The 18,309-nt window shown below is 41.6% G+C and overlaps 1 protein-coding gene across 1 annotated transcript in view; it reads right to left on the bottom strand.

Annotated features, from left to right (window-relative positions):
* ccdc18 (coiled-coil domain containing 18) overlaps window positions 1-2,541 on the bottom strand; it is an 81,418-nt gene extending 78,877 nt beyond the window's left edge. Inside the window, exon 1 of the mRNA XM_080836609.1 lies at window positions 1,952-2,541. The gene's annotated coding sequence lies outside the window, so the exon portion shown is untranslated. The remainder of the gene's footprint in view (window positions 1-1,951) is intronic.
* Between the last annotated feature and the right edge of the window lie 15,768 nt (window positions 2,542-18,309).

Below are 18,309 nucleotides of genomic sequence, written 5' to 3'. Positions count from 1 at the left end.
TTTGCCCATATCGCCCACCCCTAGTAGATAGCTTTATTAATGTAAAATATTCCTCACTTCAAGCAGCCATGTTTTTTTGAAAATTCCCGAGCTGGTCTCGCTGTGTGCTCTGGGATATCCCTTGGAGGAGCAAGTAAAGTCTCCGATCATCTTAACTCCAAGGGCCATACAGCCCTCAATCTTATCCCTTAATCTTGATCAAATTGGGTATTGAGACACCACTAGCTCTCACATGAACGCGCAACTTCAAGGGTAAGGGGGAAGATAAGAGGCAAGGGGAGGAATTGAGATTGGGCCTAAGCAAGACGGCAAATAAGCTACTTACTAGATCGGCAGAAGGTAAACAAGTCAGGTCGGCGGGCTGGCAGGCAAAACTACAGAACGCAGTTATGCCTATCGACCCTGTTATGCCAATGGCACGGACGCGATTCTCCATATTAAAAGTCATTGTAGCGCCCCAATTTTTTTTAAGCTGTTATTTTAAGGTTAAACTGCTTATCCTAACCCTAATCCTGAAGCATAATTGTTGCATAATGTACATTTGACATACAGTGCCACTTGAAAGTATGTGAACCCCTTGAGCAGTTAAGAGTTTTCTGTTGTTTTACCATGATTTTTCATTATTTTCATCACCAATTTTCCATAGATGAAATGTCAGGTTTATGTTTATCATTTGCATTTACTTGTTTGGAGGGAATTGTTTGAGTAGCCAAAAAACTACATGAAACATGGAATTAGTCCATTTCAAAAGTAAGTGAACCCCCAGCTGAATTGGTAAAGTCAAGCTACCTGACCATCACCAAGAAGCACCAGAAGAAGAATAAATCAGGTAAAAGTCAACCCACACATCACCTCTAAAGAGTTTCGGACCTCTCTGGCAGCATCTGGGGTAAATATACATGGGTCTACAATCAGACAAAAATTGTTGGTTTTGATCGTGACCAAATAATTCTATCTTGGACTCATCTGTCCAAAGAAGGGACTTCCGGAAGGCCTTTGGTTTATCCAAGTGCTCTCTGGCAAAGTTGAAACGGGCAGTTTTGTTCTTTCTTCAGAGCAGAGGCTTCCTTCTAGCAACCCGATCATGAATGTCATGTCTATTCAATTTCCGTCTGATTGTAGACCCATGTACATACATACACATCTTTTGGAGATTGTCTTATAGCTTTCCCAAGACTGATGGGCTGTCAGTACCTTCTTCCTGATGTTCTCGGATATCTGATTTCCTCTCGGCATGGTGGATCTGTGTGGGTACACCTTGGCACTACAGTAGTTTGGTTGGTTTCCTCTCTCTTTTAACCTGTGTTGCCCAACCCTTTTCCTAAGGATGTCTCAGTTGATTGGTTTGCTGAATTGACTAATTAAGCACCCAAATATGTTTCGCCGAATCTGTTACCTGCTTGACTTTACCAATTCAGCTGGGGGTTCACTTACTTTTGAAATGGACTAATTCCATGTTTCATGTAGTTTTTTGCCTACTCAAACAATTCCCTCTAAACAAGTACATGCAAATGATAAACATAAACCTGACATTTCATCTATGGAAAATTGGTAATGAAAATAATGAAAAATCATGGTAAAACAACAGAAAACTCTTAACTGCTCAAGGGGTTCACATACTTTCAAGTGGCATTGTATGTATGCTAGCATGCTTATCCTGATACATGTATGAATTAGGCTAATCTGCCATGCTTCTGATTTTCTCCTCTCTCTTCCCTTGCCTTGGGTCACCATCACCTGGCCACCCTATCAACCTCAGTTGATATACAAGCCAAACTCAGCCCAGGGATGCCTAGCATCTCAGAAACAAAATCACGGAGCATTGGCAGTGGTCCACTAGACTTTTGCCATCAGGAACAGTGTTTTCACGTATTTTCAGGAATAGTTTTCTAACATATATAATGTGCTGCCAAACAAATCTTGGAATTTTCTTTACCTGGACTTAACTTACCTTAATTGGTATCTGAAGCCGACTTTTCGTCAACTGTGTCCTCGAAGACAGAAGTTATTCAGCATAGGTTATCCTTTCGCTGTTTAATAGAACCGACGGTCTACTAGTCTATGGCGCCCTATTTATATATTAACATGGGCAGTTTAGTAGCATGCATTTATATGTACTCTAGTAACTAGAGTCTAGTTCTCCTTGGATGTGCATTTTCGTTGGAAAGCAAAATACGAAAAACAGAGAACGAGCTTTAATTTACCCGCCAGTGTTCCTCAGAAGTTTAGAGACTAACTACATTAGACAAATGTAAAGTTGACGTAGACGCCCTGCTATGGATTGGATACACTAAGTTAGCAAACATTACTCCACATTGCCTGGTTAGGCTTGACTTCGAACTTGTGATGTGCCTTAAATTCGTGTCTGAAAGTAAGTTCGGGGGCAACTAGCTACATGTTCGAAAACTAGGATAATGTCGGCATAATAGCTGGTTAGAGAATGGACAGGTTCAGTCCTGTCAGTTACCAAAGTTCCCAATCAATTCGATCAGTTTGCTGATGAAGTCATGTAGGTTTAAATTAAAGTCGCGTAGCTTTCCAAGCGTTATAAAAAAAAAAACGTCAATGCACCACAAAAGGTAAGGATTCGTTGAGCGTTATGGGGAGATAAACATCCGGCCTCCGAAGACTGTTTTTAAATGTCAAAATAAAAGTGCGGTCTAAATCTTCCGCTTTCCTTGAAACCCACAAAATTTTTGGTCTGGGAGATTCAGTCTGGACTAGTTGGGAGAGGTTAAACCATACCTGCCAACATTTGAGTAGCAAAATCCGGGAGATTTCGGCGGGGCCGGGGGGCAAATGTTGGTTTTAACTGGGATGTTGTGCATATAGTCAACTTATTTGTTCTCATATTTTATTTTATTGTGATTAAATTAAACTGCACTTTGATCAGCGTTAGCTGTTTTTGAATGTGCTATATGAATAATTTAATATAATATCTGGGATGCCAACTCTCACGCTTTTGTCGTGAAACGCTTTTATGTCCTGTCTCACGCTAGCATGTCATACAAATCCATTGACTTCAATGCATCTCACGGCAAAAAAATACACCTGTTTTGGTCAATCTTACCGATTCTCATGCCAGGTCCGTCTTGAAAGTTGGCAACTCTATATTAAATATGTATAATATAATATGTGCGTTGGAATGCGTTGATCCGTCAAGGTTGACGGATCCCCATTCAAAGTGAATGATAGCAACCTCAGACACCTCGCAAATCCTCTCAGACGTATTTTTCAGTTACAATAATGTTTTTTTTTTTTTTACATTGTTCTGTGTCTATTTCTCGGTAACTTTATAAAAATATAAGTAAAACAAACAACTTTTAGGTACAAATTCGACCATCTACGGAGTTTGGTAAGCCAGCTTTTTTTTTTTAGCTTCGGTCTCTTGAGACGTGACCATAAACTTGATCTGATTGGCTAGAGCCTGTGTTGTCTTTGCATTAAAGGCAATTTGATTGGCTGACGCTTGCTTTGCCTCTCACGCTTGCGTTTCATAGATGATTATGGCAACTTTAGAACATTGACACACATTTTGATTTGATTATTAATAAAATACATTTGTAACTCGTGAAATTCGGGAGATTACCGGGAGAAATGACAAAACGGGAGGGCGGCGGGAGATGGATCAGAAAACGGGAGAAACCCGGGAAAAACGGGAGGGTTGGCAGCTCAGGGTTAAACGGCCCAGAAAAGTGATCTGACCAATCAAATTGTAAGGGCGGGCTTTATACGTTGATGGACAGATATAGATAGAATAGCCTATATATCGGACAAAGATGGCGCCGTCTCGGTAGCTTAGTGGGACATATTTTATATGATTTAAGCTATCTACACAACTTTTTTATGTCTACATTGACTCGGTTAGTTGTGTATACGCATAACAAGTGTTGCCGAGGATTGTAGGTCTTAACTGAAGCACCCTAGACCATTATTGATAGGTTATGCTAACGCGTAGAACAAAAAAAACATTGAAACAAATGGTAGCTTCTAGCCTTGAGTGCTAATTAAGTAACGTGAGCAGGCATATCTCAACAGATATTGACAGCGCATTCATTTTGAAAGAAGAACAGAGAAACGCGATCAAAGCATTTGTCGATTGAAAAGATGTTTTTGCCGTCCTTCCTACGGGATCAGGTAAAAGTTTAATCCATCAGATGGTAATACACTACGTTGCTCTGATTGGTTCTAGGTATCCAATTCAGCGAAGAGGAATTTTCTTTCCTGGTTCGTTGAAACACGCCCCATAATCACAGCCCAATGGTTCGGTCTCAGACTCATATTCTGACTAGAATTATGAGTATGACATCGTCAGGCTATGATCCCGTAGGAAGGACGGCAAAAACATCTTTTCGATCGACAAATGCCTTGATCGCGTTTCTCTGTTCCTCTTTCAAAATGAATGCGCTATCAATATCTGTTGAGATATGCCTGCTCACGTTACTTAATTAGCACTCAAGGCTAGAAGCTACCATTTGTTTCAATGTTTTTTTTGTCTACGCGTTAGCATAACATTTCAATAATGGTCTAGAGAGCTTTAGTTAAGACAAACAATACTCTGCAACATTCGTGTTGCACATACACAACTAACCGAGTCAATGTAGACATTAAAAAGTCGTGTAGATGGCTTAATTCACATAAAATATTCCCCACTAAGCTCCCGAGAAGCGGCCATCTTGGTCGGAGTTCGAATCTACCGGTTAATTCAACTCAAGCGTTGGTTGATCTGTCCATCAACGTATAAGGCCCGCCCTTACAATTTGATTGGTTTAGATTGCTTTCTCAACTTTTCTGAAACGTTTAATCCCTCCCAACTAGCTCGACTCCAGACTGAATCTCCCAGACCAAAAATTTTGTGGGCGGAGTTCAGGCTGGTATCCAGGCTATGAAACCTCAGTTCTCTGAGGGAATGGAGTGACTCACATACCAGTCCCTCCAGTTTTTCCAATTCAGAATTTAAATTGGAAAGTCGATTCACAATTTAATTGAATGCAACATCAGCTATTTATTTTTTGCATCGCTACATATTTTCTTATTTACCGCATACATTTAACTTAAAATAGCCTTGCATGTTAAATTGCAACTTATGTTATTCAGCCTTCTATTACATTCTACAATTGTAAACAGTTTTCTAAACATGATATTAAACATATGGCATGTTGTTGCATCCAACAGTTTATCCAGCCATTCATCCCCAGACCCCAGCCTGTGTCCTACACCTGGAGACAACTTACCTTGGATTGGTGACACAAATTGTGTGTCCTCAGACAATTGCAGTTGGTGTTGTGTTCTTAGGTAGTTATAGTGACTGACAAACACAAAGTCAACACAAATGCTTTTATTAGGCACAAATTTGCAATATACAACAATGTACAATGTACACATGACATATGATATACGGTAATGCAATACCATATAATGTAATATAACATAACCACAGCTTTAAGTGAGCAGAAAGGAATCCTTTGTGAACATTTTCACAAAGGACCCAGCTCCTCACACTGTGGTCTCCATTGCAAATATATCCACATGCATGGTCATTCAGAAGGTACTTGTGTAGACGATTCTGTCCTATGGACCCTCACGGGCCTTCAATCCAGGATGGAGTCCTCTTTATTCAACATCAGATCTGTTGTTGCAGTCCTCCATAGGGTAGCCTCTTCCTTTGATTGTTCAACATCAGATCTGTTGTTGCAGTCCTCCATAGGGTAGCCTCTTCCTTTGATTGTACAACACCAGCTCTGACCTTTTGCCTCTGCATAACATGGGGCAAAGAGAAATGAAAATGAAACCACTAAAAACATCAAATGGGGAAAAGCCTAAGAAGTACTGGGTAAAATTTTCACACGACAAGTGGCTGCGCTTCAAGACACCAATTCCAATGTGAACCATAACCACGGGGAGAAAGCCAGCAATCTCCTTCAAAAACTTAAACTACACTTGTCTCAGCTCTTACTTCTGACACTAAAAGTGGCTTAAGCACAGCCCCACCTCATAACGACCTACTGACAGATGGTCTCATATGTGCGCTTCACTCATCCATCTCTAACTAGTACCTAACTCACACTCACAGTAGTTACATTCCGGCACTTTTTATTCCTTAGGTAAAGTAGTATTAATTGTATTACTAGGTCTCTATTGCTCGTAGCTCAGGCTTTTAGCTAGGCATGCGTCCGTGCGTCTTTTGGACGCACTGTTCTAAAATAATAAGAAATTGGACGCAGTACTTTTAGGCAGACGCCCTACAGACGCCTTAAGTTTTCGTCCCTTTTTTCACTCAGTCAAACTTTTTTTAAACGTGTTCACAATAACTCTCAACACTGTTCAAACGTTAATGAGCGTAATCACGTTGTAACACGTAAAACAACAGTTTACCGCTATTAGGGGTGGCGAGCCGCATGCAGCTCTTTGCCGGCTGACTTGGGGCTCGGCTCCAGCGCGAGTGCTCACTGACTTTTCCCTTGGTGTACAGAATTTTCATATTGTAAAATAAACATCTAAAATGCATATTTTGCACGAAATACAGACAAAAAGCTGTCCGATTTGAATGGGGTATCTAATCATGTATATTGTGTCATCACGCGATCTTGAGAGATGTCTTCAAGTAACGTTAATGTTCCAAACATGAAACATTCTCATGTGTGCACCCAGTCGCAGAGAGTTACTACTAGCCAAACTAGCAGTAGCTACTGAAAGAATGCCATGGATCCAGCAAAGCGTAAAGCTAAACGAAAATATGAAGATAAACACTGCACGTTCTTGCCTGAATGGAAGGAATTATTTGCGGAGCGAAATGGAAAACCCCTCTGCTTAATATGCCAGACGTCACTGTCGCATTTTAAAGCCTCAAACTTGGAGCGCCTGACAGCGCCTTCTCTCCACACACAATGCTAACATATAGCCCAGGAGTTCCTAAAGGCAAAGAGCTGTGCAAGCACAAGGTACATACTTTGAATTGAAACGTCAGTCAGAGAAACAGACTCGGCTTTTTTTTTTTTATGAACGAAGTACTCTGAAACTGTCACGTTGGCATCGTATCATTTGTCATGGAATATTGCTCGAGCAAAAAGTCATATAGTGAGGGAGTTTGAAAATTGAACAGAGGATATCTGACATTAACTATAATTAGCACCTATCTCAGCGGATGTCTCCAATATTTTTATTTTTGTGCCATATTTTAAATCTACATTTGTTAACTTCTCTTCCTAAAACCCACTAGAGGACACTATTTAAAAGGTTATTTTCAAAAAAAAAAGGGAGGCAACTGCTTTGATTAGGCTCTTCTCCAGGCACAGTCTGTTTCAATGCTTTGTTTTGATCACAGTCATTGCAGAGAAGGAGTTCTCACATAAATATATGGAGGCAAAGGGTATAGCTGCTCCTAAGCTTTCTCTCCCAGGTCAGGGTGCTCCTGCTTCACACATATCCAAAACAAAATCTCAGCAGATGTCTTCAATATGTTTATGCCATATAATACATCTAAATTTGTTAATTTATCTTCCTTAAAGCCACTAGAGGACACTATTTAAAAGGTTATTTTCAAAAAAAAATCTTATGGGGGAGCATGCCCCCAGACCCCCCTAGTTTTGCTGGGTCACCGGGGCTTCGCCGCGTTAGGTTCAATTACAAAATGGACCCCCCCTCAAAAAATCCTAGCTAAAAGCCTGTCGTAGCTTGATTGTTTTCCCTTTGGTTCGTCACTTTGGATAAAAGCATCTGCTTAATAACTAAATGCAATGTATTGCCAAAGTACTATCCCTCAAAGATGCAGAAAAAAACACATTTATATGATGTCAAGACTAGATTACTGCAATGCTCTCCTTTACGGATGTAGCAACAACTTACTAAAGAGCCTCCAACTTAGCTCTCCTGATAGAAACAACAACTCACTAAAGAGCCTCCAACTTCTACAGTAAGCGGCTGCTCGCACACGCACTAGAACTAAACAATATCAATATGTCTCACTGGCTCTCTGAAATGGCTCGCCTTCAAATATAGCATTGATTTCATAGTACTCCTTCTAACATAAAAAGCTCTAAACGGCTCAGCTCCAAATTACCTCAGGGAATTAGTTGTCCCCTATGGCCCACTTAGTTCCCATAGAGCAGGTCTCCTTGCAATTCCAAGAACATGGCCTTCTCTGGCCTTAGGCCCAGTGGACTTTAAGATTCATTTCATTTGATTGTACAGTCGTGGCCAAAAGTTTTGAGAATAACACAAATATGCATTTTCACAAAGTTTGCTGCTTCAGTGTCTTAAGATATTTTTGTCAGATGTTACTATGGAAGACTGAAGTATTATTACAAACATTTAATAGGTGTCACTGGCGCTTATTGGCAATTACATGAAGTTAATGCAAAAAGTCAATATGTGCAGTTTTGACCCTTCTTTTTCAAGACCTCTGCAATCCGCCCTGGCATGCTGGTAATTAACTTCTGGGCCACATCCTGACTGATGGCGGCCCATTCTTGCATAATCAATGCTTGGAGTTTGTCAGAAATAGTTTTCTTTTGTTTGTCCACCCGCATCTTGAGGATTGACCATAACTTCTTCAGCCGGTTTGAAGAAAATAACACCACAACACCCACAAAAAAACCCGTAAACCCTGACAGCAAACCACTTCAACTGGACCCAGCGGACGTGAGGATGACCCTACTCAAGGTGAACCCCAGGAAAGCTGCAGGTCCAGACAACATACCCGGGCGTGTGCTCAAAGACTGTGCAGACTCACTCACCGACGTCCTCACAGACATCTACAACACCTCTCTGAACCAAGCCATCATACCAGCAAGTTTCAAAGCTACCCCCATCGTACCACTACCCAAGAAGTCACCGGCATCATCACTGAACGACTACAGACCCATAGCACTCACTCCCATCATGATGAAGTGCTTTGAGAGACTGGTAAAGGCCCACCTAACATCCACCCTCCCCACTACTCTGGATCCATACCAATTTGCCTACCGCCCCAAGCGCTCCACTGATGACGCCATACAGGGGCGGAGTGGGACACAAAAATCCACCGGGACAATTCTAACTGCACCGGCCCACCACCGGCCTTGTCTGGGAATTCCCTGCCCCTTCACTGCATTGCATTTGCTCAGTTAGTCTGGCCAACTATCATCAGCGATCCACTTCACTCACGTAATTGGACACGCCTTTAACCAATCAGACCAACGATACTACACAACGATACAACGATCGGTAATAAAGCAAACACATATTTTTTCTGTATGAATTGTTCCAGGGCAAGTTTCTGTTCTGTTTTCAAAGAAAACTTGCCTTATCGAAGTTTTGCGGTGCTTCGGCGGCCACCATGTCCAATGTTTAAAAACTCTCCGTGCAGTAGATTCTGTAACGTAGCCGTGGTAAGTTTAAATCCGCCAATGGCGCGCCAGGTAGCCAAAAGCCAGTTTGTGATTGGCTCCAAGGATTGTGGAAATCTTGAAATGAACGGCTATCCAAAGTTGGCCAGACCCATTGCAGAGGCAAAATCAATTTGGCCGGAAGAAGTGGGGCGGGACTTCCCAGACTACCACCGGCCCACAACGTGCCCACAACTGGCCCAACCCGCATCCCCTCCACCTCCCATATAGCAACTACAGAAACAAACGGGCGGCTTTTGATCATTATTGTTAGATTTAGAGTTGATGTGTGGGTGACAGACATGACAGTGACAGTGTATTTGTATATGTACATTTATGGAAATACGGAACAAATCGACTCCCGTATTGGCTCAAATGTTATGCTAATTCGCAACAATGCAAACAACTCACTCGCATCTAGTTGACGGCTGGTTGAATAAATCCGTAATTCTTGTACATTTTGATGCACTTTCTTCCTGCATCCGCCTCTTTTTCAGTCTGGCCTTTTTGCCCCCTCCTTTCTCCTTTCTCTTATGTCCCTCCATCAGGTACGCTTCACCTGCTCTCTCTCCCTGATAGCCGCTAATTTATCTCCCTAGGTTCACTTGATAAAGGCAGAACGATACACATCTCCCATGATGCTTTGCTCGACCATTCTACATTCAACAAAAAAACGAATTAAATCGCTGGCCAATTTATATTTGTGGTCATGAAAGTAATGGAGCGTCTGAATAAAAAGAATTACATCAATATAGGAGGCTAAACAAAAATCAGAAGGTTGGATTAATGGGAGTGAGTTTGACAGACACCACCCTAGGTGTGATGTACAGAGACAAATAGTGCTATAAATAATGGTTGGACGGAGCCAACCTGCAACTTTCGGAGAATTTAGAGATTTTCACGGGACCATGATTTGACGTACATGCAAATTCGATGGGCCGCTCATGGCTTTGACTCAACAGCTGCGAAGGCCGGCCTGCAGGCTGGTTCTCGAGAGATAATTGGCCGACAGGCCCACCGGGAAAAATCCCGGTGCTCCCGATGGCCACTCCGCCCCTGACGCCATAGCAACAGCACTCCACCTCTGCCTGGCTCATCTGGAGAACAAAAACAGTCACGCGCGGATGCTGTTCATTGACTTCAGCTCTGCGTTCAACACCGTCATCCCCCAACATCTGGTGGACAAGCTGAGTAAAATAGGCATCAGCACTTCACTGTGCAACTGGCTGCTGGACTTTCTTACAAACAGACCGCAGACAGTCAGAGTCGGAAACAACTCCTCAGCGACCACCATCATAAACACGGGGGTGCCGCAAGGATGTGTGCTATCCCCCCTGCTGTACACGCTGATGACCCACGACTGCTGTGCCAAATTTGAAACGAATCACTTCATCAAATTTGCAGATGACACAACAGTGGTGGGCCTCATCAAAGACAACGATGACTCAGCATACAGAGAGGAGGTACAGCCAGTGGCGGACCTACCATTAAGGCGAACTAGGCAACTGCCTTAGGCCCTCACCCAGCAGAAAGCCCATGATAAATTGCCCACCCAGGCACTGATGGGACGGCCTAAGTCCATAACCAACCGGCCCTCCCGCAGATATCGTCGGTTGCGACAGTTTTTCTTGCTTAAGCGAATACATTATATACCTGTCATGATAACCAACGGGATTCACTGTCTGCTATTTATACTACTCCTAGTGACCTGTATTCACACTCATGGTTACTATTGTCTTACTATTTTCTGATCTCCTCCGTCAGTCTTACTATGTTTATTTGTTATTAAATGTTAATCACTCTAGCCTAATACTTGCATGTCTCGCTCGTAGACACCTTTAACACCCCTACACACACACACACACACACACACACACACACACACACACACACACATAATCACACACCCAGCATGCAACACTACCATTACCACTGATGTTTACACCCCATCGTATGTTCTGTTCTGTTCATTTCTACAACAAAGTTCAAACCAGTGGCGGCGGACCTTAAGGGCGATTGTGGCGACGAACTGCTTTCAGGAAAAGGAGATTTGTTTTCTCTGTCGGCGTACTAATTAAGATAAATTGACAACAAAACAATTAGGACTTCCTACACCAAATGTATCGATTCAACAGGTTTCTATAAAGGGTGGAACCCTACATCCAAGAATTGGAACGAAAGAAAATCATGGCTAGCACGCTGTGAAGTGGCTAACGCGGTCTGTATTTCTTTATTTGTAGGCTACCGCTGTCACTTTTCATAGGTTGTACAGTGTGAATGTTCGCTTTTTGCCCTAATACTGAGTTATTTTCTTTGTGAAGACTTAGTTAGCTTTTGTAAGCCAATACTTTCGAGATCAGTCAATAAATATAGTTGGTTTTGACTTATATGTTGCCCCCTTCTTTACTGGACATTTATGTGTCCTGTAAAGCTATGTTGCATCATACAACATTTGAGACATGTGGATAATGAAAAAGTGGGATAATTTAATGCGGAGCCAAATCATGTTTGCTTATGAAGGCTCCTGAATGCAACTTTCTTCCATATAACTAGCTACTGTAGCTGTGTAGGTAGAGGGGAAATATTTTGATTGTGTGCTGCCATCTACTATACGAAAAGGTATTGCTGTATGAGTTAATCAGCCTACAAAAAAAATGATATTGCTTAATGTAGGTCGCCCTAATCATTATCAAAAAAATTGTGTACTCTTTCTCTGCTGACATTTATTCCTAAAGGCTCTGTAGTTATACATATAGGCCTAACCATCTGATACTAGCCCAGAGTTAAGCATATTCATCTAGCAAACTATAGGCCCTACCTACCTTGGAGTGTTACAATAGCCAGTATCATTTTATTCCATGTGTCCATCCAGGCAAATTTGTGGATCCAAATGTTATTAAAAAACATACAGCCGCGGAAAAAATTAAGAGACCACTTCAAAATTATCAGTTTCTCTGGTTTTACTATTTATTGGTATGTGTTAAAGTAAAATGTACATTTTTGTTTTATTCTATAACCTACTGGCAACATTCCTACCAAATTTCAAATAAAAATATTGTCATTTAGATCATTTATTTGCAGAAAAATGACAATTGGTCAAAATAGCAAAAAAAGATGCAGTGTCTTCAGATCTCGAATAATGCAAAGAAAACAAGCTCATATTCATTTTTAAACTACACAATACTAATGCTTACACTTAGGAAGAGTTCAGAAATCAATATTTGGTGGAATAACCTTGATTTAAAATCACAACTTTCATGTGTCTTGGCATGCTCTCCACCAGTCTTTCACATTGCCGTTGGGTGACTTTATGCTACTCCTGGCGCAAGAATTCAAGCAGCTCGGCTTCTTTTCATGGCTTGTGACCATCCATCTTCCTCTTGATCACATTTCAGAGGTTTTTTATGGGATTCAGGTCTCGAAATTGGGCTGGCCATGACAGGGTCCTGATCTGGTGGAACTCCATCCACACCTTTACTGGCCTGGCTGTGTGGCATGGAGCATTGCCCTGCTGGAAAAAACACTTTTCAGAGTTGGGGAACATTGTCAGAGCAAAAGGAAGCAAGTTTTTCTTCCGGGACAACGTTGTACTTTGCCTGGCTGAGGTTTGTAAAAGACCATAAGGATTGAAAAAAGCGGACTGGAGGGTCTTCTAGTTCGTCTTCTCTGATGAGTCCAATTTTCAGCTTTGCCCAACACATGGTCGTCTGATGGTTAGACGGGGACCTGGAGAGGCCTACAAGCCAGAGAGTCTTGCACCTACTGTGAAATCGGACTCATCAGAGAAGACGAACTTAGAAGAACCTCCAGTCCACTTTTTCAATCCTTATGGTCTTTTACAAACCTCAGCCAGGCAAAGCACAACGTTGTCCCGGAAGAAAAACTTGCTTCCTTTTGCTCTGACAATGTTCCCCAACTCTGAGAAGTGTTTTTTCCAGCAGGGCAATGCTCCATGCCACACAGCCAGGCCAGTAAAGGTGTGGATGGAGTACCACCAGATCAGGACCCTGTCATGGCCAGCCCAATTTCGAGACCTGAATCCCATAAAAAACCTCTGAAATGTGATCAAGAGGAAGATGGATGGTCACAAGCCATGAAAAGAAGCCGAGCTGCTTGAATTCTTGCGCCAGGAGTATCATAAAGTCACCCAACGGCAATGTGAAAGACTGGTGGAGAGCATGCCAAGACACATGAAAGTTGTGATTTTAAATCAAGGTTATTCCACCAAATATTGATTTCTGAACTCTTCCTAAGTGTAAGCATTAGTATTGTGTAGTTTAAAAATGGATATGAGCCTGTTTTCTTTGCATTATTCGAGATCTGAAGACACTGCATCTTTTTTGCTATTTTGACCAATTGTCATTTTTCTGCAAATAAATGATCTAAATGACAATATTTTTATTTGAAATTTGGTAGGAATGTTGCCAGTAGGTTATAGAATAAAACAAAAATGTACATTTTACTTTAACACATACCAATAAATAGTAAAACCAGAGAAACTGATAATTTTGAAGTGGTCTCTTAATTTTTTCCGCGGCTGTATATAATGTTATTTCTTTGTAATCATCCAAAATTATGTTAAGTGTATGGGTATTTTGCATACATTGAGCGGGCAACGCGCCGTATATTAAGTGGGCCGCTCTGACAGACAACTCCCGGGCCACTTTTTCCCCCCAGTCCGCCCCTGCTTTGAGGTGGCCCTTTTTTTTTGCATTAAAAGGACGGATGAAGAGGGCCCCTGGCTATGTTTTCGCCTTAGGCCCCCAAATGACTAGGTCCGCCACTGGGTACAGCTACTCATCAACTGGTGTGAGAGGAACAATCTGCTTCTCAACGTCAACAAAACAAAAGAAATTACTGTGGACATTACTGTGGACTTCAGAAAGAAACAACCAACACACATCATCAACGGCAGTGCAGTAGAGTCTGTGAAAAGCACAAAGTTCCTGGGAGTGTACATCAGGAATGACCTCTCATGGACTACCAACACCACCGCGCTGGTCAAGAAGGCGCAGACTCGACTCCACTTCCTGAGAAGGATGAGAAGAGCTGATCTCCCCACTTCTGCCCTCACCATCTTCTTCAGAGGTGCCATTGAGAGCATCCTGACCAGCAACGTCTCTGTCTGGCACGGCAGCTGTCTAGCTAGACAAGAAGGCAATGCAGAGGGTGGTGAGGACAGCAGAAAAGATCATCAGGTCACCCCTACCAGCCATTCAGGAACTGTACACTTCACACTGTTCCAAGCGGGCAATGAACATCATCAAAGACACAACTCATCCAGCACACAGTCTGTTCTCCCTTCTACCATCAGGGAAGCGGTACCGCAACCTGCGGGCCCGCACAAGCAGACTGAGTAACAGCTTCTTTCCACAAGCCATCAGACTCATCAACACACTGAAGAAAACCACATGAACATTCCATAGTCACTTCACCATGCCACTGGTACTTTACTGTTGCACCTTATGACCACTGATTGTACTTCTGCTGCTACAGTGGGGAAAATAAGTATTTGAACCCCTGCCGACTTCGCAAGTTTGGCCACTTGCAAAGAAATGTGTGATCTAGAATTTTAATGGTAGGTGTATTTTAACAGTGAGAAACAGAATATCAACAAAAAAATCCAGAAAACTGCATTTTATAAGATTTATGACTTTATTTGCATTTGATGCAAAAAATAAGTATTTGAACCCCCAAGCAAACAGCAAGAATTCTGGCTACCAATGGCCAGTTATGTGCCCAAAAACCACACAGATTAGTCCTCATTAGGTCTAACAAGGTATACTGATCTCAACTGGTGACCTGTATAAAAGAAACCTGTCCAAAGAATCATACTTCACACCTTCAACCTCACCACCATGGGAAAGACCAAAGAGCGGTCCAAGGACGTCAGAGATAAGATTGCAGACCTGCACAAGGCTGGAATGGGCTACAAAACCACCGGCAAGCAGCTTGGTGAGAAGCAGATAACTATTGGTGTGATTATTCATAAATGGAAGCAACACCAAACAACTGTCACCCGCTCTAGGTCTGGGGCTCCATGGAAGATATCCCCTCGTGCGGAATCAGTGATCATTAGAAAGGTGCAAAATAACCCCAGAACTACACAGGGGGAGCTTGTGAATGATCTCAAGGCAGCTGGGACCAGAGTCACCAACAAAACCATTGGCAACACACCACGCCGTAATTTTTTGAAGTACTGCAGCACTCGCAAGGTCCCCCTGCTCAAGGAAACGCATGTACAGGGCCATCTGAAGTTTACCATTGCACACTTGAATGATTCTAGGGAGGATTGGGAGACAGAATGTGGTCAGATGATACCAAAATCAAGCTCTTTGGCATCAACTCGACTTGCAGTGTTTGACAGGGGGGGAATGCTGAATATGACCCCAAGAGTACATCATACCCACCATCAAGCATGGAGGTGGAAACATTATGCTTTGGGGCTGTTTCTCTGCCAAGGGTACAGGACGACTCCACCGCATCAAGGGGACTATGGATGGGGCCATGTAATGTGGAATATTGGGCTTGAACCTCATTCCCTCCCATTGAAAACACAACCTTAAAGATTTGGAGAGGATCTGGAAAGAGGAGTGGACCAAAATCCCTCCTGAGATGTTTGTAAACCTGGTGACCGACTACAAGAAACGTCTGACGTCTGTGCTTGCCAATAAGGGTTATTCCACCAAGTACTAAGTCATTTTTGCCAGTCAGTTTTGGGGGTTCAAATACTTATTTTTTGCATCAAATGCAAATAAAGTCATAAATCTTATAAAATGCATTTTTCTGGATTTTTTTGTTGATATTCTGTTTCTCACTGTTAATATACACCTACCATTACAATTATAGATCACACATTTCTTTGCAAGTGGCCAAACTTGTGAAATCGCAAGGGGTTCAAATACTTATTTTCCCCACTGTATGTATGTGTGTGTGTGTGTGTGTGTGTGTGTGTGAGAGATTATTGTCAATGTCTTATTTAAATGTTTTAAACTGCACATTGGAGACTGGTCAAACGCAATTTCAAACTTCTGTGCTAACCCTGTTACATAGATTTTTGACAATAAAGTACACTTGACTTGAAGTTCTAAATGGGATTAAGTTCTGGGGAGTTTCCTGGCCAATGGACCCAAAATATCAATGTTTTGTTCCCCGAGCCACTTAATTATCACTTTTGCCTTATGGCAAGGTGCTCAATCATGCTGGAAAAGGCATTGTTCATCACCAAACTGTTCCTGGATGGTTGGGGGAAGTTGCTCTCGGAGGAAAAGAAGGGTCAAAACTGCACATATTGACTTTTTGCATTAACGTCATGTAATTGCCAATAAAAGCCAGTGACACTTATTAAATGTTTGTAATTATACTTCAGTCTTCCATAGTAACATCTGACAAAAATATCTAAAGACACTGAAGCAGCAAACTTTGTGAAAATGTAAATTTGTGTCATTCTCAAAACTTTTGGCCACGACAGTATGTGCAGAAGAGAGCTATATGTCAGAAGTGTTCATGATTCATACTCATGGAAGACAATACAGACTATTGGTTTATCTGTCTAAAAGACAATAAAGACTATTGACTTATCTGTCTAGAAGACAATAAAGACTATTGGTTTATCTGTCTAAAGGACAATACAGACTATTTTCTTATCTGTCTAAAAGACAATATAGACTATTGACTTATCTGTCTAGAAGACAATAAAGACTATTGGTTTATTTGTCTAAAAGACAATAAAGACTATTGGCTTATCTGTCTAAAGGACAATACAGACTATTTTCTTATCTGTCTAAAAGACAATAAAGACTATTGGCTTATTTGTCTAAAATACTTCTGGTGGTACTAATCTGGTGGCCAGATGCGTGATTCCCTGTATGAGAGCTGTAGCAGCTGCAGAAGCTCGCAGCTGCAAAAGCTCTTAAATCAGAAGTTCCTCACTGATTTATTTCAAAAATACAATTGGCGACTTTTTAAAAGCCGTTCTTGGTGTGTTGCAGCTTAAATTCAGAGAGAAATTATACATTTTGCAAGACAATTTGAGGCAAGTTTTGTAGGAACATACCACATTATGAAAACAATGAGATTTTCATATTTATTCTTTGGCCATAAAGTAACTTGTACTGGCACAACAAGAAAGAAAAGAAAATATATATATAATCACATTTATGTAAACGTATGAATATAATTCACAGAGAGGTATTAATGCAGAAGGACCATGCCTCCCAAGAGCGTAAATGTGAAGCCCTGACATAATAGGTTCAACCATAATAAATGATCGATAAGAGTTCTTCACTGAGAGACACAAAAGAGGTATGAATCCCTCTCCTCTCTATGTTCCCCTTGGGCACCGACACTAAATGTTTCATGCTACAATAACACACTAAATAACACTAGAACTCTAATCATGTCACCTTCTGCCTGCCACACACACACACACACACACACACACACACACACACACACACACACACACACACACACACACACACACACACACACACACCACATTTCTGACCATATCTGACTTTGATCAGCAAGTTACAGTGAACCTATAATGATCCTGAGCAGACTCAGTAAACAGTTAGTACAGGGGCACTGTTTCAGGTCAAATAAATAGCACGATGAATCAAAAGAAAAGCCTGAGACCATTGTGATGATGCTGATGCAGAAACTACTACAACAAAGAAATAGTTCAACTTGAAAATGGGATGACAATTACAAAGAAAAAAAGGAAAGAATGAGAGAATAAGAATAAGCTTTACAATTCTGATAATTATGAACTCCCCATGCTTTCCTCATTAAGCATTTAGCTCCATTGCCCTTCACCATGCAATGTGTGAAAATTACATTCAACATACAAGTATGTTTCAATTACTGTTCAAATACATTCCACCAAAATGAAAAGTTACAACATAGAGCACAAATATTATCCAAACACACCTCTGCCCTA

This window comes from Sprattus sprattus (assembly GCF_963457725.1).
Source record: "Sprattus sprattus genome assembly, chromosome: 4".
Classification (NCBI taxonomy): domain Eukaryota; kingdom Metazoa; phylum Chordata; class Actinopteri; order Clupeiformes; family Clupeidae; genus Sprattus; species Sprattus sprattus.
Note: the sequence above shows the minus strand (reverse complement) of the source record. Positions and strands in the feature narration are given on the sequence as shown.